Below are 23,129 nucleotides of genomic sequence, written 5' to 3' on the forward strand. Positions count from 1 at the left end.
ACGCAGCTGCGGGCTTCGTATGCAGCAGTGCCGGTGGCCAGCCCCATCCCCCAGCGGGCCCATTGTAGGGTGTGTCCACTGCAAGGGGCAGGGACGTTCCTGGGAGGTGCAGGGTCGGGGACAACTCTACCCCTGCAGTCACCGGCGTTGGCAGAAAGTGGAGCAACCCAGCCCCAGCCTGCTCCACTCCGCTGGCTCCCTGCTGTGTCGCTCCGCTTCCAGCCATGGGTGTGTGTGTGTGGGTACGGACCCCTTGAGCGTCACAGCTGGGATGAGGGGAGCAGAGCGGGCTGGGGCTCGGTCATTCTGCTTCCTGCTGTTGGCACCAGGCCCGCCGCTAATCCCCCAGGCTGCTCTGGGCATGTGGGGCCCCCTAAAGTGGCCTCCCACAGCTCCTGCCTCTGCAGCCCCTCGGGCTTCGAGCGCAGCCCATACCCTCTGCAGGCCAAAGAGCATACGATCTAAGTCAACAAGACAGGCACTGGGTGGGGGAAGGGTAGGCTACACAAGCAGAGGGTACAGCGTCAGGGCAGCAAACGGCATGTTGGTCCCACCATTTATTTTTGGTGGGGGGATGGGTTTAGTTAGGAGGGGGATCAGCTAAAGGGAAAGAAAAGTGAAGGACGGGGGTACACTGAAGGGAAGGGGGTACAAGGGTGTGACCCAGGCATAGGTGTCAACTCCGTGGGTGCTCTGGGGCTGGAGTGCAGCGGAGGTGAAGATACCGTGAAGAAGGGAAGAACGAGAGCTGGAGGGCCAATCAGCATAGGGCAGACAACGTCTAGTCAAAACTATATTTTAAAGCCAGATGAGATCACTGGAACAGTGGGAGGGGAGGGGCAGGGTGGACCAATGGGAAGACAGTGTTAAGAGACTTGAGTTGCCTTCTGAGCTCTGCCACAGAATCCCTGTGTGACCGCAGGCAAGTCCCTTGACCTGCCCGTGCCTCAGTTTCCTCCATCTGAGAAACAGTGATACTGCTTGGAGCTCACCTTGGTACGGCCCTCTGAGCGTTCCAGAGGGAAAGCGCCACAGAAGTGCTGAGCAGTACTGAATCCTTGGGGGCTCGTAGGGTTAGCATGAAATGTTCTTGGCACAAGTCAGACCCATGTAAATGGAATAAACATTCCCACACTGAAGGACAGCTTACAGAAGACCAAAGGCCAGATTCTCTGTTGTGATCCAGCTCCTTTGTGCCCCACAGGCAGCACAAGGGAGCTGAGCTGTGGCTCCAAACAGTGGAGATTTCCCCTGGCAGAGGGAGACTCTCTAGTGATTAGTAAAAGTAAATCTCAGCTTTCAAAGGACCTGATCCTGCAAGGTGCTGAGCTCCTTCCACTCCACAAGGAGAACTGAAGGAGTCAGTAACTTGCAGGATTGGGCCCTATGTTTGTATAGGGATTTCCACCCTCCCAGAGATTTACTCAGGCATGTTGCCCAGTTATGGTTAATTAACAGGCCCAATTCTGCCCTCAGTTAGACAAGTGTGACTCACTGGATGTCCAGGCAAGTCACCGCAATGAGCTATGGGCTGCACAGCACTTTAGTATTGTTTTGTTAAGGCACAGAGTGGCCTGGACGGGCTACATTCTACAATCACACATGGGTTCTTCATTGCCCCAGGCTCTGAGTGTCCCTAACCCTTTGATTGCCAGAAACTGGGACTGGATGACAGGGGACGGATCACTTGATAATTGTCCTATTCTCTTCGTTCCCCCCTGAAGCACCTGGAACTGGGCTAGACAGACCATTGACCCAATATAGCTGTTCTTACATTCTAAATCAGTGGCCCTCAAAATTTCCAGACTACTGTACCCCTTTCGGGACTCTGATTTGTCTTGCGTATCCCTAAGTTTCACCTCACTTAAGAACTATTTGCTCACAAAATCAGACATAAAAATACAGAAGTGTCACAGCACACTAGTACTGAAAAACTTCTGACTTTTTACCATATTATAAAATAAATCAATTGGAATATTAATATTGGATGTTCATTTCAGAGTATATAGAGCAGTATAAACAAGTCTTTGTATGAAATTTTAGTTTGTACTGACTCAGGAGCGCTTTTATGTAGTCTGTTGTAAAACTAGGCAAATATCTAGATGATACCATCTGGAAGACCTCTGCGTACCCCCAGGGGTATGCATATCCCTGGTTGAGAAGCCTCTTATAAATTATCCCTTTGGAATGCAATGAGGTGTCTATTAAACCAGTGAGTTGTGAAAAGCTTTGGGAGTACACGGGCCAGATGCTCAGCTGATGTGAATTGATGTAGCTCCACTGAGGATCAGAGCCACCGGTCTCATCTCCTGTCCCACAGTGGGACATGCACATAGAGCCAGCTGGCTGATGTCTCTGGCGCCAGCAGGCTAAGGCGACTACCTCTCATTCCAGCCTCCCCAACATTCTCATGGGTGGAGAGAGAAAAAAATTCAAGGTGTGTTTACAAACCATGCCCATTTTCAGATCAAGCCGCCTCCGTCTCCCTTGCCAAGGCTTTAACAACTCACTATTGTGAATCCAGCCTCGATTTATAATTAACTGGGCATAAGGAATTTCAAGGGCATTGATACAGCTCCCACCTACAGCCCTGCAAGACACCGCTACCAATGGAAACATTCTCGTTATTCATTTCCCTCCTACCCCTCCCTGGATGGGAGTGGCCTGGCTGGAGAATAAGCCAGTTCCCACATTGCTTAAAAATCCTGCTGCCATAAATAGTAGATCTTATGATTTGTATTGGGGTTGCCTTAATCGTTTGCATTTCTACTGTCAGTAAGAATGGCAAAAACAAACACTGCAAATAAAAGGCATGACACAGGAACGGAAGGGAGTATTATCTAAGCCTCATACAACACCTTTCAAGCTGAAGGATACCAAAGAACTTTACAAAGCATAGGGAACCTTCTCAGTTACAAACTTGCAACTCCTTTGCTCCCTACAAGCGGCAGTGTCATATCAGATCGCTGTACGCTCCACATATTCAAAACTTCTCTGCAACAGCTCCAAAGTCAGATCCTACTATTCCACTGTCCCAGTCCCTTACCACTTTTGCGAAAGCTCCATAAGCTGCATAGGCCCTATGGTCAATGGTAGAGCAGTTTTGATTCTCTCCAGCAGAGAGCAGTGGTGCATCCACACACCACCCAGTTCAGTGTGGTATAAATACATACACACAAATGCTACACTCATGTCTCAAAACTCAGCTGCCTCTGGAGTGAAAAGTGGCTGCTGTTTAGAATCATAGAATCGTAAGACTGGAAGGGACCACGAGAGGTCATCTAGTCCAGTCCCCTGCACTTATGGCAGGATTAAGTATTATCTAGACCATCCCTGACAGGTGTTTGTGCAACCTGCTCTTAAAAATCCCCAGTGATGGAGATTCCACAACCTCCCTAGGCAATTTATTCCAGTGCTTAACCACCCTGACAGTTAGGAAGTTTTTCTTAATGTCCAACCTAAACCTCCCTTGCTGCAATTTAAGCCCATTGCTTCTTGTCCTAGCCTCAATGGTTAAGGAGAGCAATTTTTCTCCCTCCTTCTTGTAACAACCTTTTACGTACTTGAAAACTTATGGCCCCTCTGAGTCTTCTCTTTTCCAGACTAAACAAACCCAGTTTTTCCAATCTTCCCTCACAGGTCATGTTTTCTACATCTTTCATAATTAGGTAGGAAATGAAAACGATACCATACCCAATCTTTCTAACTCCTTCACCACACAAATGGTCAGAACAGTTGTAAACCTGGGGTATGTGTTTCCTCTCTGTCCATCACCGTGTGGAAAGGCTGCTCCTGGTTAAGGCAATCCCCTGAGTTGACGGATAGATGCTCTTCCTTTGTGCACACAGGACGGTAAGGCATTGTACTCCTTGTCCAGACTGGCTGCGCTCTGCTGTTTCCACCCATTCTGGGAAGCGTGCTCTCTAACAAAGGAGCGCCATAGTGTCACCTTACCCAGAGCTTCCTTTAAGAGACTAAAGCAGAGAATGTTTTCAGCAAAAGTAAGCTAGCTGCACATGTACCTCCGTGATCAAGAGGTTTTTCCTCCCATGCTCTCCTGGCAGGGCTGCAAGATCCTCTCTACCTGCCTGGTGCCTGAGGAGACTCTACAAAACTACATGTTGTAAACAACAAATCACCTGTTACCTTAGCACAGGCACAGAGCTGAACCTTTGTCCCCTCTGATTGGCTAGTAACAGGGAACTGCTCCCTCCAAGCACTTAAATTTCATTAACTCTTTCCTTGCAGGATGCAAGCTTTGAAAAAAAAAAATCATTGTGGAATTATGTCATGCCCTGCTGAGGAGTTACTGCCAAGATTTTACAGAGTGATTTTGGGTGCCTACTTTTTGGGGGACTCAACTTGAGACCCCTTACAGGGGCTTGATTTTAAGTGCTCACACACAGCCTCTGAAGATCAGGCACCTAAACTCACTACTCACTTTCGGAAAACTGGCCGCAAAGCCACACAATCTATCGCCCACATATAAGCCACTCCTCTTCTCACCCTCCACCCTTCAGTGTTACAATATATTCCAGCTAGTCCAATAAAAGATGTCTCTCTAATATCCTGGGTCCAACACGGCTACAACACTGCATATATACTCCAGTGGCAGACCCATCAGAAAGGATGAAAGATGGCTGAAAGATTTTTGGTCACTCATTAATGGACGGTGTAAAAGTATCATTACTTAGTTTGGCAGAACATTTTCATTTACGCTGAAAAGATCATTAATGAAGGTACTTAAAAATCATCAGAAGAGTTTTCTAATCTTCATGAGTCCCAATTTTCAAACTTGAGTACCTCTAAAGTTTGCAGGCACCTACTATAAGTTCTGATTTTAAGGCAGACTAAACATACATAACTTTAAAACCGCCTAATTTTATTTCAATGTGACATCATCTAAAAAAAGTTTCACTAAGATCTACAAATGAAATCCAGTTTGACATTTGAAGAATAATACATTTTCCTCATACTCAGATAACTGAAAACAGCTCCATCAATTTGGCTCACACTTATTACCTAGAAAAAAATCCCACCCTTTGGGCATAGACAAAGTATAGAACATTTCAAGCCAACAAGGAAGTTTGAGAAAGTAATGAACATAAGAATGGCTGTTCTGGGTCAGACCAAAGGTCCATCTAGCCCAGTATCCTGTCTGCCGACAGTGGCCAATGCCAGGTGCCCCTGAGGCAGTGATCCTAACAGGTAATGATCAAGTGATCTCTCTCCTGCCATCTATCTTCATCCTCTGACCAACATAGGCTAGGGATACCATTCTTTACCCATCCTGGCTAATAGCCGTTAATGGTCTTAACCTCCATGAATGTATCCAGTTCTCTTTTAAACGCTGTTATAGTCTTGGCCTTCACAACCTCCTCAGGCAAGGAGTTCCACAAGTTGACTGTGCACTGTGTGAAGAAGAACTTCCTTTTATTTGTTTTAAACCTGCTGCCCATTAATTTCATTTGATGACCCCTAGTTCTTGTGTTATGGGAATAAGTAAATAACTTTTCCTTATCTACTTTCTCTACATCACTGGGGGAGGGGAAAAAAAGAGTTCAAATGAAAACTGGAACCTATCCTCATTTATATTGACCACTTGCTCAGTTTGTGAGCAAATGTAGAGCTAGTAGTAGCTCTTCCTTTAGGCAGGCATAGAGAATGTGCAAATGGGAGGTAACTTTCAAAGTGCTGGGATTTCCTCCACCAATCACAAGGTTTGTTTTAGCTGGAAGTGACTGGGCAACCCTTTAAGCAAATAATAAAATAAAAATACCCCCTCCCCCAAAAAAAACAAAAGCAACACACACACACAGCCCCCCCCAAACAAACAAACTCCCTCAAACTGGCCATCTTTGATTACAGCTGGCTAAGAATGTTTAGAACACAGGGTTCTCTTCTGGAATCCCTCGAGATGATCAAAGATGGAGGGAGAAGAGAGAGACCATCTCTGAAAGAACACAGAATAGATGGAAAACAGCGGCTTCCACTGTAGGACCATTTGCAATGACAGAAACACTGATCATAGAAATGTAGGGCAGGAGAGGACTCCACAAAGTCATCTAGTCCATCCCCCTATGCTGACTGGTGTTTGCCTAACCTGCTCTTAAAAACCTCCAGTGATGGGGATTCCACAACCTTCCTCAGAAGCCTAACTTTCCTTAAAGTTAGAATTTTTTTCCTAATATCCAACCTAAATCTCTACTGCAGGTTAAGATGATTACTTCTTACCCTACCTTCAGTGAACACTAACAAAGGATCGCTGTCCTCTTTATAACAAGCGTATCAGATCCCCCTATAGTCTTCTTTTCTCAAGTCTAAATATGCCCAGCTTGTTTTTCTTAAACTTTCCTCATAGGTGAGGTTTTCTAAACCTTTTATCATTTTTGTTGTTCTATTCTGGACTCTCCCCAATTTCTCTGCATATTTCCTAAAGCATGAGGCTGACAACTGGACACAGTACTCCAACTGAGGCCTCACTAGTTTCAAGCAGCGCGGGACAATTACCTCCTGACATTCCTGTTAATATGCATCACATTGTTGACTCGTACTCAATTTGTGATCCACAATAACCCTCAGGTCCTTTTTGGCAGTGCTACTGCTTACCTAGTTATTCCCATTTTGTAGTTGTGCATTTGCATTTTTCTTAAGTGTAGTACATTGCATTCATCATTACTGAATTAAATCTTGTTGATTTCAGACCAAAATGTCTCCAATTTGTCAAGGTCATTTTGATCTCTAATCCTGTCCTCCAAAGTGCTAGCAATCCCTCCTAACATGTGGGGATCCACACATTTTATAAAGTGTACTGTCCACTCCATTATCCAAGTCATTAATGAACATATTGACTAGTACTGGACCCAAGACAGACCCCTCTGGGGCCCCACTACATAAGTCTTCCCAGTTTGGCAGCAAACCATTGATAACTACTCTGAGTATGATTTTGCAACCAGTTGTGCACCCACCTTACAGTAATTTCATCAAGACCACATTTCCCTAGCCTGTTTATTAGCAAGTCATATGGGCCTGTGTCAAAAGCTTTATTAAAATCGAAATATATCACATCTATAGCTTCCTCCACATCCACTCGGTCAGCAACTAGGTTAGTGTGGCATGATTTGTTCCTGACAAATCCATCTTTACTATTATTTATAACCCTATTATAAATGATTGATTGATTAATTTGTTCCAGTTTCTTTTCATGTATAGAAGGTCATCTGACCATAGGTGCTGGAACTAAGGGTGCTGCCAGGCCCTGTCGCTTGAAGTGGTTTCTACTATATACAGTAGAAACCTCATGCATCTGAGGAAGTGGGTATTCACCCACGAAAGCTCATGCTCCAAAACATCTGTTAGTCTATAAGGTGCCACAGGATTCTTTGTTGCTTTTACAGATCCAGACTAACACGGCTACCCTCTGATACTCCTACTATATACAGGGTTTGCAGTTTGGTTCAATGGCTCTTGTCACCCCCTCTGTACAAATTGTTCCAGCATTCTGCATTTGACTGTGCTATAATTCCTCAGGTCCTTGTTTTTTCTGCTTTTTAAAGATGGGCAAACATAGTACCTTTCTCCAGGTGTCTGGGACCTCACCCATCCTCCATGAGTTCTCGAAGAAAATAGCTAACGGTTCCGAGATTCTTTCAGCTACTTCTTTAAGTACCTCAGGGTGCATTTCATCAGGCCCTGCCAATTTGAATACATAGAATCATAGAATATCAGGGTTGGAAAGGACCTCAGGAGGTCATCTAGTCCAACCCCCTGCTCAAAGCAGGACCAATTCCCAACTAAATCATCCCAGCCAGGGCTTTGTCAAGCCTGACCTTAAAAACCTCTAAGGAAGGAGATTCCACCACCTCCCTAGGTAACCCATTCCAGTGCTTCCACTGCCCTCCTAGTGAAAAAGTTTTTCCTAATATCCAATCCAAACCTCCCCCACTGCAGCTTGAGACCATTGCTCCTTGTTCTGACATCAGGTACCACTGAGAACAGTCTAGATCCATCCCCTTTGGAACCCCCTTTCAGGTAGTTGAAAGCAGCTATCAAATCCTCCCTCATTCTTCTCTTCTGCAGACTAAACCATCCCAATTCCTTCAGCCTCTCCTCGTAAGTCATGTGCTCCAGCTCCCTAATAATTTTTGTTGCCCTCCGCTGGACTCTTTCCAATTTCTCCACATCCTTCTTGTAGTGTGGGGCCCAAAACTGGACACAGTACTCCAGATGAGGCCTCACCAAGGTCGAATAGATCACGTCTCTCGATCTGCTGGCAATGCTCCTACTTATACAGCCCAAAATGCCGTTAGCCTTCTTGGCAACAAGGGCACAGTGTTGACTCATTCAGCTTCTTGTCCACTGTAATCCCTAGGTGCTTTTCTGCAGAACTGCTGCCTAGCCACTCGGCCCCTAGTCTGTAGCAGTGCATGGGATTCTTCCTTCCTAAGTGCAGGACTCTGCACTTCTCCTTGTTGAATCTCATCAGGTTTCTTTTGGCCAATCCTCTAATTTGTCTAGGTCTTTCTGTATCCTATTCCTCCAGCATATCTACCTCTCCCCCCATCTTAGTGTCATCTGCAAACTTGCTGAGGGTGCAGTCCACGCCATCCTCTGGATCATTAATGAAGATACTCAAAAAAACCAGCCCCAGGACTGACTCTTGGGGCACACCACTTGATACAGGCTGCCAACTAGACATGGAACCATTCATCACTACCTGTTGAGCCCGATGATCTAGCCAGCTTTCTATCCACCTTATAGTCCATTCATCCAGCCCATACTTCTTTAGCTTGCTGGCAAGAATACTGTGGGAGACCGTATCAAAAGCTTTGCTAAAGTCAAGGAATAACACATCCACCGCTTTCCCCTCATCCACAGAGCCAGTTATCTCATCACAGAAGGCAATTAGATTAGTCAGGCATGACTTGCCCTTGGTGAATCCATGCTGACTGGCCTGTAGTTCCCCAGATCCTCCCTCTTCCCTATTTTAAAGACGGGCACTACATTAGCCTTTTCCCAGGCATCCGGGACCTTGCCCGATCGCCATGAGTTTTCAAAGATAATGGCCAATGGCTCTGCAATCACATCTGCCAACTCCTGTAGCACCCTCGGATGAAGTGCATCTGGCCCCATGGACTTGTGCTCGTCCACTTTTTCTAAATAGTCCCGAACCACTTCTTTCTCCACAGAGGGCTGGTCACCTCCTCCCCATACTGTGCTGCCCAGTGCAGCAGTCTGGGAGCTGACCTTGCTCATGAAGATGGACGTGAAAAAATCATTGAGTACATTGGCTTTTTCCACATCCTCTGTCACTAGGTTGCCTCCCCCATTCAGTAAGGGGCCCACACTTTCCCTGACATTCTTCTTGTTGCTAACATACCTGAAGAAACCCTTCTTGCTACTCTTAACATCCCTTGCTAGCTGCAACTCCAAATGTGATTTGGCCTTCCTGATTTCACTCCTGTTCACCTGAGCAATATCTTTATACTCCTCCCTGGTCATTTGTCCAATCTTCCACTTCTTGTAAGCTGCTTTTTGTGTTTAAGATCAGCAAGAACTTCACTGTTAAGCCAAGCTGGTTGCCTGCCATATTTACTATTCTTTCTACGCGTAGGGATGGTTTGTTCCTGCAGCCTCAATAAGGATTCTTTAAAATACAGCCAGCTCTCCTGGACTCCTTTCCCCCTCATGTTATTCTCCCAGGGGATCCTGCCCATCAGTTCCCTGAGTGAATCAAAATCTGCTTTTCTGAAGTCCAGGGTCTGTATTCTGCAGCTCTCCTTTCTTCCTTGTGTCAGGATGCTGGAGATGTCACAAAGGCTGTGTCATGGCATACCAAGAACACCAAGAAGTCATAACGCAAAAGTGGCTGAAACAGAGTCATCAGACCCTTTCCTCAGAGCTAAAGCCAGGCCAGAATTCAAGGAGACACTAGACAGCAGCATGTATCCCAGTGACAGTCTGAGAGCAAGCAAGCCAGAAAGGACCAAAGGGTCTGTGTCCTGTCACGTTAGTAAAGAATCTTTTATATTCATTTCAGCTGAGTCCTGCCTCTTTTCTAACCTGCCCCAAAGACATAGCAATGTGCTGGCTTCGTCCACCAGGATAGACATGTGGCAACTCTGTGTATGAACTGAAAGTTACTTTGTGCACACGACAGCCTGAATACAGTGCGTGTTTGCTATGTTGCAACCTCTTTAAGATGTATTTCTCCCCAAGATGCACTATGCGCTTCCATGCATCTCTTGGCAGTTTTCTTCATATCTTTTGTGACTAACTAGTAAACCCCTTTATTAGGTTAGTTCCCCACCGCCTACTTTCCATTACAGCCCCACTGTTTTCGGAGTCAGACTGTCAATGTCTCTTGTTGGATACAACTGCCATCCAAACGTTAGTACACAAAAGGTGGAAACATGCCCTGGATCTATGGCACTCCTGGGCGTAATAATACTAACAGGTTTTTCTTAGAATCACAGCAGATTAGGGTTGGAAGGGACCTCAGGAGGTCATCTAGTCCAAAACCCTGGTCAAGGCAGGACCAACCCCAACTAAATCATCCCAGTCAGGGTTTCTGCTGTTACAGCAAATATAAGGAACATTTGCTATTTGTGAGAGATGGGTTTTATGCCTCAGGTTCAGAACACCTGCGGCGATGGCACTTGTATCAAAGAGGGGTGTGAACTCCAGTGTCTGAGCCAAATCCCAGTGAGGGGAACTACGTTCTGCCAAATCCCTCTGCAACCTCACCTGGGCGTGGCACTCTTCTTTCCTCACTCCCTTTCCTAACCTCTTGGGTAATGTTGATGTTATACTGTTAACTAGATACTAGAAGCCCTAGCTTCTTCTCTGCTGTGGTAGGTGGCGACAGGCTGCAAGGGAATCAGCTGTGGCTCCCTAGTCCTCTGGCTGGCTCATTCTCAGCATAATTTAAAGCAGCCTGAGGGCTGCTCTAAACTACCCAAGGTCCACCCACCAGCTCAGAACTATTGAAGCACTGTATCTCTCTAGCCCCTATCAGAACTCTCATGCTGGGCTCAGGGGTTGGCACTGGAGCAGGCTATGTTGGTTCTACACCAGTGAGCAACACAAGGGGGCTGGAGCAGATTTGACAATTTGCCCTGCTGTTTTGTGCCCTCCGATATGGCTGCCTTTCAGGAGTGAGTGAAGGGATTCCTGTGATGGACCAAATAAAGTCATGCAGATTAGCTGGAAAAATGCTGCTCTCTCTCTCTCAGGCACCTATTACCATCGTATCTAAGCACTAAACACGGCTAATTAACACTAAGCACATCCCCAGGCGCTCTTATGTCTCTGTCTCTCCACAGTTCCAGAATGTTACTCTCCCCTCCCCCTTCGTCTTCTCTCTCTTTCTCTCCTTGCTCTCCGGTCTGTCCCTCAGTGTCCCCCATCATGCACTAGCCCCCGGAATAGTTTTGGTGCAGGGGGAAGACTTAGCAAAATGGGATCTTGTAATTTCATCACAAGAGAGTCAGGTTTGGGCTCACTGCAGTCTCCTTTGGCAAGGCCAGGTACCTCCTGCTGAAAGTGTTATGGTGGCTGTATTATCTGACTACCCTCTGGGGGCTCCCTGCCTCCTAGGAATATATTAACTAGTCCATTTCTGACCTTGAAGAGGGACAAATCTAGAGAACCAATCCTACACAAGAACACAGCTCACTTAGCATTGTGCTCTCAAATGCATTCCCTATCAGCGCGAACACTACAAATCAAGGAAATCACCAGGTAAGGCAACATTATTATTACAATAGTGCTATTGTAATAATAAGTAACAGGGTGTAAGTTGCACATTGGTAAGTGGCGGTAAGTTTAAGGAAATCTAAGCGAGTCTAAATGAATTTAAGGTGATGCAATATATACCCAAGAAGGGAGAAGAAAGGTGTAAACGACATTAAATTAGGTTCACCTAAAGGATGTTGATACATTGAAGAGGGTCCAGAGAAGAGCCAGAAGGATGATTAAAGGATTAGAAAACCTGCCTTACAGTGATAGACTCAAGGAGCTCAATACCTTAAAGAGAAGGTTAAGGGATGATTTATTACAGTCTAGCAGTACCTCCACGGGGAACAAATATTTTAAAATGGGCTCTTCAGTTTAGCAGAGAAAGGTAGAACCCAATCCAATGATTGGGAGTTGGAGCTAGACAAATTCAGACTGAAAATAAGGCGTACATTTGTGACAGTGAGCACAGTTAACTTTTGGAACAATTTACAAAGAGTTGTGGTGGATTCTCCATCACCAACAATTTTTAAATCAAGATTGGATGTTTTTCTAGAAGATCTGCTGTAGGAACTATTTTGAGGACGTTCTATGGCCTGTTTTATAGAGGAAGGCAGACTAGATGATCACAATGGTCCCTTCTGACCTTGGAACTTATGAATTGAGTCAGACTTTAGAGCACAAAAACAATTATTCCATATATTGCTGAAATATGTGGAAACTCTAAAACCTTGATCACGTGAGCAGAACGCTTAGCATGTGCACACGCAGTTGCTGTTCACTGTCAAACAGCTGACATTCTGCCGCAGAGGTGGTTGCATTTCAGTGATAGGTGAAGTAATTCTCCTGTAGGTTCCTTACCTATTCAAACGCATGGGGCCTTGTGTGGCTTTCTGAAGCTCGCCGAGATCCTCAGATAAAAGGCATTATGGAAGTGCAAAGTATCCATTCCTTTAATAAACATGATTTCAAAGCTTTCAAGGCTTAATTGTGACAGCATTTAGTATGTAGGTGTAGCAGCTACCCAACGTTACAGCTGCTTTAAGAACACACTCATTTCTCTCCTCAGGAGTTCCATCGTGTCTTAGTGCTCTCCATCTATAAATAAGTCAGAGGAAGATGCTTCAGAGAACACAGAAGACAGCAGGGGAAAACCTTTTTCTACAGGCTCCATGCCCATGTGGTTGAAAGGCACAAACTTTTCAACTCTGAGCGGAAGAATTCTGAGCATTCCCAGCACCACGTTTCTAAGTAAGTCTTTGATCGCTTGATTGATATACCCTTTTCCATAGTTGCACTGACTGCACTCCTTCAGACCCTGCTTCCTATTCACGAGAAATTTTGTGGAGTGGGTGGGATTTTTTAGGTCAAACAGTTCCAGATTCAGCACGTTAAGATTAAAAAGCACCGCCCCGCACTCTGCATCTCCTTCTTTTCCTGGAAGGTCAATTTGCACTACTGGCAACATATTCCCAGTTTCAGCAAAGGCAAACAAAGACTTAAAGTTAGGTTTCGGAAGAGGATTCTTTCATCTAAACAATGACATGATGATGGATTTGAACTTGTGGAGCAGAGATGTTCGCTAGCAAGAAGTGACAGCCAAAGGGCAAAGCTGTGACACCTCTTAGGTATTCATAAAGCTGCCTTCGCGTTGCTATGAAATATAAATAAAAGCTTTCTGCAGTGAAGAGGTTTTAATTATACAAGGTCATTGTTTTTAAACACAACTTGCCGGCACTGTTCCTCCTGAGATGCTGTCAGGTCCCTCCCCTCACCTCACCAGGGCCTTGTTTACGTGATGATTGGTTGGGAAGAGCATAAGCTGGAACTGATATGGCTGGGATTCCTAGGAGCCCTTTAACGAGAGACACTTTTGCCTCATCCTCAGCTCATTAGGTCATCCACCTAAAGCCTGGTCTACGCTTAAGTGAGACCAAACTAGTCATGTTACTGAGGGCTGTGAAAAAAGTTTACACACCTGAGCAGCATAGTTAGGCCAACCTAGCCCTTGGTATAGGTGTGGCTAGGTCAATGGAAGAGAACCCCGCTTGGGGAGGTGGACTAACTGCATCGAAGGCAAACCTTGGATGGGCGCAGGAAATGCCCACACTACGCAGCGGTGTAGCCGCAGCGGTGTAGCTGCAGTGCTGCCACTGCAGGTCACAGTATAGATACAGCCTCAGCAAGGAGGAAAATAAACACCCACTGATATGCTGCTGGAATGACAGTAACTGTGCTTGTTGCTCTTCAGTGCTAAGGGGAAATTGTTTCCGTGCTACAGGAGAATAAGGCCACAACCAGGGGCAAAAGTAACTTAAAGGTTTTACCGGTATGCCAGAGTCCTGAGCAGGGGGGTAGGGCCTCAACCGGAAGAGGTGGGGCCTTTAAATCTCCAGGGCCTTTAAATCCTGGGGCTCTGGCTGCAGGGCTCTGACAACGATTTAAAGGGCCCACTAAAAACTTAGAGAGTACCCAACCTTTTTTTTAAGCACAGAAAATACAATTTTGTGAGCAGCTCTCATAACAGTACTTTACACTCACAAGGGACTCCTTCCTCTAAGGATCTCAAAGCACATTACAAACAATAAGGATTACAGCTGCACAACTGGGAGAGCATTATTTTCTGTATTTTACAGACCGGTTCCTGGCCCCACTGAAGCCAATACGAGTTCTGTCCTGATTTCAAGGGGCCAGGATTTTACTCAGAGAACCTAAGGGCTTGTCTACACAGGGCAGTCATGGGCAAGCTATTGAAAAGTAGCTAGCGTGTGAATTTATAGTGCAATAGCAAGTCTGAACTAACTCTCCATGCAGACACTTATTTCACACTAAATGCCTTTGTGTGGTTTAGGTTAATGGGCTTCCAAAGGCACTCAGAGCAGAATAAGAGTGTCCACATGGGGAACTAGTGCAGAATAACTATACAGCACTTGCTGTTCTGGGCTTTTTCTTCATGCAGAAAAGCCCTAATGCAGACAGAGGTTAAGTGCTTGCTCAAGAACACACAGCAAGTCTGTAGTACAGATGAGAACCCCAAGTGTCCCAATTCCCAGGCTTCAAGTTTAACTCCTCACCAGCATTCCCTCCTTAAAAGCTTTGGGTAGTAAATGTTCAACAGAAAAATTCTTGGAAGTGGCAAGGGCCCCTTCCCCCCACTTCCATCAAAGATCCTTTGTTTGAAGTGAACATGTTTTTCAAAACCATCAGAACCAGGAAGATCCCCTCAAACACAGACTCACTGAAAGTAAGATCTTCAGGCCAAGGGCCGTCACTATCTAAATAGACAAGAGAGAGGTCCGTCTGGAACTGCACCTCTTCAACAGCCCTGCCCAATACAGGTGTGGGCAGGAGTCTGTAGTGTAGATCTGGCCTCAGGACACTCATGCTTCCAGAGAGATGTTTGGTCTTAGGCTTGGCCTATGCAGTTTTTGTACTGCTGTAACTGTTTTGGCTAGAGATGTGATTTTTAACTGGAATAGCTATAAACCCCTTAGTGTGGACCCATATATACCAGTATAAAGGTGCTTTATATCGGTATAGTTTATTCCTCTTCCCAGACAGGAATACACACTTTTATACCAGGATAGCCGCATTCCTGCTAAGGGACTTACTCTGCTTTTAGTACATCAGTATAGCGACAGCAGTACAACTTTGTGTTCAGACAAGCCTTTCGATTCTACTCCCAGCACAAAGAAAAGGCCTGATTGTCATTTACACTAAAGCCAGTTTACACGGCTCACGCTGGAGAAAGAGGCCCTCGGCCTTGTCTACCCACAAGTCACCCTGCTCTAGTTATACCAGCGATTCAGCCCCCATGTGGACAGTTATCCTGCTACACAAGTTTTTATACTGGGGTAGTTTACTCTCATTCAGGAAGGGGAATAAGCTATTCAAGTATAAGGCAACTTTACTGTGATGTAACTGCTTTCACACTAGGGGTACAACTGTTTGGGTAAAACACCTCCATAGCTGAAGCACTTATACCAGTACAAGTTGTGTGTGTAGACCACGCCTTGGTGTAAATGATAATAGGTTCCTGAGTGTCCAGCAGTAGGGTAATAAAAGAAGTGTATATCCACTGTAATGTGCAGAAGTTATTTTTTGGCCAGGCAATCTAGGTCAGGTTTTAGTTACAGAAAGTTAACTTGTGGTGGGTGTGCTGTGAAACTTCTGGCACCATCAGTGTGTTTCTAGAGCTCAGATAATTATAACTTTTCTTCAGCAACAGGGGAAGAAACATTAAATTACTCATTTCCCCCTTCAACAAATTAGCAAAAAAAATCCATCCCCCACTATGAGATCAGGGTTTCCACTTCTTATTTATCAATCATGGGAAATGCCTCCATGCAGAGTCCACTGGGGAGGAGAGAACCAGTCCGGATTAAATTAAAGTTGACCAAGATTTTCATGCAAGACTTACGCAAGTTCTGAAGAAGTTGCAGTAGCATCTTTATGTTCTATTTTCCCTGCCACATTTCCCTGCTCCCTGATATTGGCTGGGACTGGAAGTACCAAAATACCATAAAAAGGGCTGTTCTGGTGACATTCCAGATGAAGTCTCAGGCCCATATCTCTTGAGAAAACCTGACTTCCTATCTAATTCCGAGCCCAGAGAAACTTGGACAAGCCTCCAGCTTTGGGATACCTATCCGGAACAGATGGAGCCAACCTCCCAGAGTCTGACTGGAGGGAAACAGATGGATGGTTCTCTACTCCAGCTCTGCCCACAATCCCAAAGGACCTGGCTGTTTTTGCTAAAAAAAGATCAGCAGCAAAACAGCTGATAGTAAACTTTAAATTGCCCTCACTGGTCTTCAGCCATAACGACGATCCCTTTGCTTCTTTGGAGGCAGTTTACACTTCACTTCAAGCTACCATTTGTCTGGGTGCAGATTCAGAAAGAAAGGAGCACATTGGATCAGGTATGGAAGACTGACTTTGCAGCCATAAAAGCTAGCAACATAGGGCCAGCTCCTCAGCCGGTGTAAATCAATGTAGCGCCATTCTGATACAGAGAAGTGATAGGTGCTGTCCAGCTCCAGGGAATTCCTAGACTTTTGCTATGAAGCAGCAAATAAAAACTTTGTTGCAATTTTTACTCTCTTTCATACCTGGAGTTGCCATTGGACTTTAACCGGAGTGCTAGGCTTAGAGGATTTGTAGAATTAGATCCTTAAGTGATGCATAATAGCAGCTGGAGAGAGAAACTGAGTGGCTTGGAGCTGGGGGTGGGAGAAGTGGGGAGGATGTTTTCAGATGCAATTTGAAAAGAGATGGAGAATAGATGGAAAGGCCAGAAAGGTTGTTCCAGACAAAAGTCCCCACAAAGCAAAAGGCTTTTGCATCAACAGTACAAATGCCAAGAGAGTGTGTCAAGGGCCCTGAAGTAGGTGTGAGCACGTGGATGTTTTAAAAAGAAATCTGGAGAGCCTTTGCCTCTAGACGCCCACACACTAAGGCTCCCATTCTGCAAACACTTACACACTTGAGCAGTCCCATTCATCCGCATAGGCTCAACACACACGAACAGTCACATTGAACTCAATGCGACTGCTCATGTGCATAAGCGTTTGCAAGATCAGGAACTAAGTGCACCCAAGTGAGCTCCATCCAGATGATCTGGGAATTAAAGGACGTGCACATTAACAAAGGACTCCTGCCGTCATGTTTCGTCTGTCTGTGACAAAAGCCACATGCACACAGAGTCCATTGTGTGCGTCTCCCCTAAACCCAGAACAAAAGTCCAAGAGGTTACACTGGTGACAGAACACAGACAGAATTGCTCATACAAATGCTTCATTAAAAAGGAACATATTCCCATGTGGCCAGACATGGTAAAAGACTTGCAAATAGTTCGTTCTTTTCCTTCTGCCTCCTATCTACCTGACCTAATGTCCTTTCCTGCTTCACACCATTCCCTGATTATGAGGGCTCACCCTGGCACCACTGAATCCAGGCCCAAAAGCATGCCCAGTGCTGTTCAGTCATGTAGGAAGATACAGTCCCCGCTCCCAGAGTCCACAAACCTCTTTACAGATAACACACTCTGTCCTGCTCACACTCGGCTCCTTTCCTCAACCACTGAAGCAAGTCTGGCAGCCCCTGCCTCCTTTAATAAGCAAGACAGCAGTGTAGGCTGGGGCACTCAGTCACCAACCTGAGAAAACAGGTCAGGTCAGTTCCTAGCCCTTACACCAAAGCTTGGTTTTCGGTTTTCTGCTATTAGAAAGCTGGTAGCCCCAGGTCCACAGGGTCTCACTACCTCATAGTACTCTGCTACAGGCACAGGAACGTGTCTTCCCTGCCCTCTTGGGCCCAGGCTTCCTCCTTTACATCCTCCAGCTTGGATTCACCAGCCCCAATCACCTCATGCTGCCCAGCTGGGTTGGATTTCCCAGCACCTACCTGCTTGCTGGGCTCTTCTTCACAGAGAGCTGGCTGCTCCTTAGCCCAGATGGCCCTGTTACAGGGAGGCAGTGTTGTCCAGCGGTTAATGCACGGCACGACAACCCAGAATTCTAGGATTCTATTCCCTGCTCTACCATTGACCCCCCACAGCACCCTGGCCAAATCACTTTCTCTTTGCCTCGGTTTCCCCTCCCAAGCTTTGTGTCTTTTGTGCAAAGACCCTCTCTCACTGTCTATACACTGACAGGTTTCAGAGTAGCAGCCGTGTTAGTCTGTATCCGCAAAAAGAACAAGAGTACTTGTGGCACCTTAAAAGACTAACACATTTATTTCAGCATAAGCTTTCTTGGGCTACAGCTCACTGTCTGCGTGTTCCATTCTATGCATCCGAAGAAGTGAGCTGTAGCCCACGAAAGCTCATGCTGAAATAAATTTGTTAGTTTCTAAGGTGCCACAAGTACTCCTGTTCTTCTGTCTATACACTGAGTAGCACCAGGGGTCCCTGAACTTCAGCTGGGCCTCTAGCTGCTATGGTGTTCAATATTAATAAAATATAATATGACATAATAAATTATTACGGTTTGGGGTGAAAAAAAGAAGAGGAGCTACCAGAAAATAAGGGTGGGGGGAGAGAATTTGATCAAGGGAACATGCTTTCAAGGACTCAGATAATAAATGATGATATAATAATGCATATATATTAAAAATTAAAATAATCATTTTATATACTCAATTGTTAATATGTACAGAAAACTATATTATAATCTAGTAACAATTAATAACAGCATGGCTGTTGTCTTTTGTAATAGTCAGACCAGCGTGGGGTGGGGGCAGAGCTGAAGGGGGTTTTGATGAATGATTTGAAAGGGGACAGGAAGGTTGCTGGGCCCAGGGGAAGAAATCCGTTCAAGTTTTGCTTGAGTAACAACCGAGGCTTTGATCTGACTCGTGATTAACTACTACCCCCATCTCCACCCCAGCAAGAGAAGCAAATGGGTAAATACTCCATTAATCCCAGGCTACAGAGAGGTTTAGCCTAACATTTCCCAATGTGGCACCTAACTGTGGACACCTCCATAGAAGGGCTGATATTCACACCACTGAGCAATCAGAACCCAGCCTGTCATCTAGAGATTTATAAAGAATTCAGCATTCAGTGGGACTGATATGAAATCGCTGACTCTAAAAGTCTCTGTCTGTGGTCATACTGATGTTTGAGCACTGGAGAGAACTGCCATTATCTGATTCTAAGGACAAAGGTTCTGATTCTGACCTCACAGCGCCTTTACACATCAGCTTCAATGGAGTTAATCCTGATTTACTTCAGTATGACTGAGAGAAAATTTAAGCCTCTATTTTAAAGATGAAACCAGTCAGAAGTGGATTTCAGCCCTTCCAACTCCGGTGCAAGTCTCCTAGGGTTAAATCTGATGTCTGCCTGCATCCCATGTCCTACACTGACACTTTGGAAAATAAGCTGTGGCCTCTCCATGGCCCAAGCAGCTATGGAGCTTCTTCCCTTCTACAGGAATATACAGATGTAGAAGTTTCCTTCTTCCATCTTTGTCATGCCCATTCCCAGAACAGAGCAGCTTGGCCCAACATGCTTTGAGGAGCAACTGGTAACATGCAGCAAATTGTCCCAGCAATATATCTACTAAGTATTTTCAACATTCAGTTCAAATTTTTCCCCCGCCAGTTAAACCCCAAACACTTGAAATCTTTAATGCAGATTTGACATTTCAATCACGCACCCCTTCCCCTGCCCAAAAAGAAAAACCCCAACAACAAATTGCCTAGGTGCCAATGCACTCGACTGTTTACTCTGACTGTATAAAGAAATAAAATGGAACCTCTAAAACATGGAGGGTGATTCTCCATGGCTCTGTGTGGTCATTTATACCTGGGCACAAATCACTCCCATTCAATATGAATAGCTAAGCAAGGAGCAGGTGGGTGCACCCTCTGTGGGTGCATAAGGCCATAACCAAGGTAGTTCTGATGCTTGGGGAGCAGCATCAGACTGAAAGGCTGTGTAGGGGCTCCGTGCTGCAGTGCATCTGTCGCAGCACTGTCGCATTTGTGTGTTGGGAGAAGCAGGGAGCAGCCAGTGGCTCTACAAAGACCCTGCTGAGCCAAGCCACAAAGGCTGTGACATGAAACCGAGTGGCCAAGACCACCCTGCTGGGTCAGAGTAGTGTGACCATGGCCATGACGAGAGTGAAGTCTTCCCCGTGGGGGGCAGGAGGGACCTTTCCTGAGCTGAGCTGCTGCACCAGATGTGTAATGGGAGCTCTTCCTGGCTTTGATCCTTCTCAGGATGAAATGGGTACGTCTGATTTTTGCAGCTTCTATTCTTTCCCCTGCCTGGCGATATGGACTCACCTGCAATTAGGGGCATGTGTCTGCCAACTGCTTCATGCAGGAAAGAAGGCTGTAATTTATTATACAAACTCCAGGCTTCTTGTTATTTTTTGGTGCATGCTGGGAAATGAGGTGAGTGCCCAGTGTCTTAACTCTCAACACGCCTGTTTTAGTCAAGTGAATTTAGTACAGGTGAAAAGGTGGCAGGTTAACAGCCCTGGAGACTGAAGTCCTGTGTTTATCCCCAGGTACACAGCGTCTCCTCCCCTCCCCTCCCCTCCCCTCAATGTATGTCAGTTCTGATAGTAAAGACCAGAGTCACTTTGGCCCATTCTTCCTTTGGCCTAGCTGCCGAGGCTGCCTCTAGATTAGCCCTAAAGCTAAACTGGCTTTGGTGCAGTGGGACTCTGACAAGAGTCAGATTTGCCTGGTCTGAGATTCCACCCGAACTCCAGGGTTTATTTATACATCAATGTACAACTGGAAAACAAGCCAGCTTGGTCCAAAAGCCACTTGGCACTAACCCAAGGCTCCTAGCAATATGCATCCAGTGAGCATGGGTTTGTGCACACACCTTAAACTACCAACCACCACTTTCCAGATTATCCAAGTGCTTGAACGGTCATCCCCAGCAATTTCTACATGCTAGCTCTGGCCCTGGCAGTCAGCCAATGCCCAAAACGCCGATAGCCCTATTCCAGCGCAGCGTTTAAGGGAGTTGTTTCACCTGTAGCTGTTTTCTCAAAGGGTTGTTTGCTACCACAGAACTCTCCCCCTCCCCTCTGAGGGAGGAATGGTACGAGCTGTGAGGGACTGGAGGTCTCGAATCCAGGTCCGTGGGTTCCTAGATAGTGCCTGGGCTGCAGCTGCCACCCAGCAGCTTCCTGGACCCACTTCAGAGGGGGCTAGCAGAGCTCTAGCTCATCTTAGGCTTGTGGAAGCCCAGTCTCCTGGCCAAAACTCCAGATGTAACTGTATCCATCTAGAAACAAAGAATATAGGCCACACTTACAGGATGGGGGTTCTATCCTGGGAAGCGGGGACTATGAAAGGGATTTGGAAGTCGTGGTGGATAATCAGCTGAACATCAGCTCCCAGTGGGGCCAAAACAGCTATTGCCATCCTGGGATGCATACACAGGGGAATCTCGAATAGGAGTACAGAGATTTTACCTCTGTATTTGGCACTGGTGTGACTTCTGCTGGAATCCTGTGTCCAGTTCTGGTGCCCACAATTCCAGAAAGGTGTTGCTAAGTTGGAGGGGGTTCAGAGAAGAGCCATCACAATAACTAAGTATTGGAAAATATGTCTTATAGTGATAGACTCAGGAAGCTCAGTCTATTTAGCTTAACAAAGAAAAGATTTAGGGGGTGACATTCCGTAAGTACCTGCATGGGAAACAAATATTGAATAACGGGTTCTTCAATTTAGCAGAGAAAGATTTGACAGGATCCAGTTAAAGTTAGAGCTAAAGTTAAACTGAAAAGTTAAAGCTAAACAAACTCAGACTGGAAACAAGGCACGCATTTTTGACAGTGAAGGTAATTAACCACTGGACCAACTTTTCAAGGGTTGTGGTGGATTCTCCATCACAGACAATTTTTAAACCAAGGTTGGATGTTTTCCTAAAAGAGACGCTCTAGGAATTATTTTGGGGAAGTTCTATGGCCAGAGTTATACAGGAGGTCAGACTAGATGATCAGAATGGTGGTTCCTTCTGGACTTAATGGGCTTAACTTCCTTTTGGACTTAACTTCCTTGCCATGAAACTTCAAAGCAGGAAACCCTGATGACAAAGCAAGATTTCGAGTGCTGCAGGTTTCCCGGAACCTTGGCTACATAATTCATCACTTATAAATTATACATGTTAAGTCTGTTGACACAGACAAATTAGGACCTGAGATGCAGGGCTGTTCTATATTCCCTGGGCCAACTGAAAGTTCGGATGGAGGAGGGGAATACGGTCAATGAAATGAAAAACTGGGACATTAAGTGTGAGTGAATTAAACAAACACCATCTCCTGCAGGTCAGTTCTGAGAGACAGAACTCACCTCTAGGCACATCTGTTCTGATCCTATGGCCCAGCCCACAGAATGGCTATGGCTACTCCCTGTACTGGACGATAGCTATGCATCTCCTCCATCCTTAAAGGTTTTTAAGGTCAGGCTTGACAAAGCCCCGGCTGGGATGATTAGTTGGGAATTGGTCCTGCTTTGAGCAGGGGGTTGGACTAGATGACCTCCTGAGGTCTCTTCCAACCCTACTATTCTGTGATTCTATGATCTCCAATGCACTTCACCAGTATTAATGAATGAATCCTCCCAGTACCCCCAATGAAGTGAGTAAGCATTATCCCTATTTTATAGGGAGGGAAGCTGAGGCAAAGAGATCAGGGGCCAAATCCAAATCTCAACAAAACCAAAAGAGAGTGTTTTTTCTTCTGACCTCAGCAGGCTTTGGATGAGGTGATTTGCTGAAGGCCAGAGAGGCAGTCAGTGTACAAGATGAGGATAAGAGTTCAGGAGTGGCTGGACCCCAGTCCAGTGCTCAGTGCACTAAACCAGTGGTTCACAAACCCCTTCATATTATGGATCTGTTCTTAAGATACCTGCAGAAATGC

The 23,129-nt window shown here is 45.7% G+C and overlaps 1 protein-coding gene across 9 annotated transcripts in view; it reads right to left on the minus strand.

Moving 5' to 3' along the window:
• The window catches only part of LOC127046389 (leucine zipper putative tumor suppressor 3-like), a 370,036-nt gene that overhangs the window by 272,232 nt on the left and 74,675 nt on the right, over positions 1-23,129 (minus strand). Inside the window, exon 1 of one of the 9 annotated variants that reach the window (XM_050943370.1) lies at positions 7,574-7,612. The exons of 5 other annotated variants lie outside the window; for them this stretch is intronic. The gene's annotated coding sequence lies outside the window, so the exon portion shown is untranslated. Of the gene's footprint in view, positions 1-3,743; positions 4,101-7,573; positions 7,613-23,129 lie in introns of those variants that run through there. 3 more of the 9 variants (XM_050943369.1, XM_050943372.1, XM_050943376.1) reach the window with 3 other exon arrangements.

Source organism: Gopherus flavomarginatus, chromosome 3, assembly GCF_025201925.1.
Source record: "Gopherus flavomarginatus isolate rGopFla2 chromosome 3, rGopFla2.mat.asm, whole genome shotgun sequence".
NCBI lineage: Eukaryota > Metazoa > Chordata > Testudines > Testudinidae > Gopherus > Gopherus flavomarginatus.